This window comes from Mesitornis unicolor, unplaced genomic scaffold (genome assembly GCF_000695765.1).
Source record: "Mesitornis unicolor isolate BGI_N332 unplaced genomic scaffold, ASM69576v1 scaffold32460, whole genome shotgun sequence".
NCBI lineage: Eukaryota > Metazoa > Chordata > Aves > Mesitornithiformes > Mesitornithidae > Mesitornis > Mesitornis unicolor.
Window position 1 is genome coordinate 1 of NW_010159484.1, and position 313 is coordinate 313.

The window sequence follows — 313 nt, forward strand, 5'->3', positions numbered from 1 at the left end:
CCTTTGACATGGGCAGGGGACACGGGGAGCCCCCACAAGCTGCCCCCACGACAGCCCCAGGCAAGCAGCAGGAGCACAGGGCTCCTCGAGCACACACACACCTAAATATATACACACAGGATAAAAAAACACGGCTATATTACATTTAAAAACAGCCCCACACTTGCGGTGCAGGCAGAGCCCTGACAAAACACCCATGGGGCGAAAGCACCCAGGGCTCCCCACACCGAGGGGGCTGACAGGGGCTGAGCTCCCACCCAAAACATCCCATCCCGGCCACAGGGCTGTGGGTGCTGGACAAAAAGCCACCGCC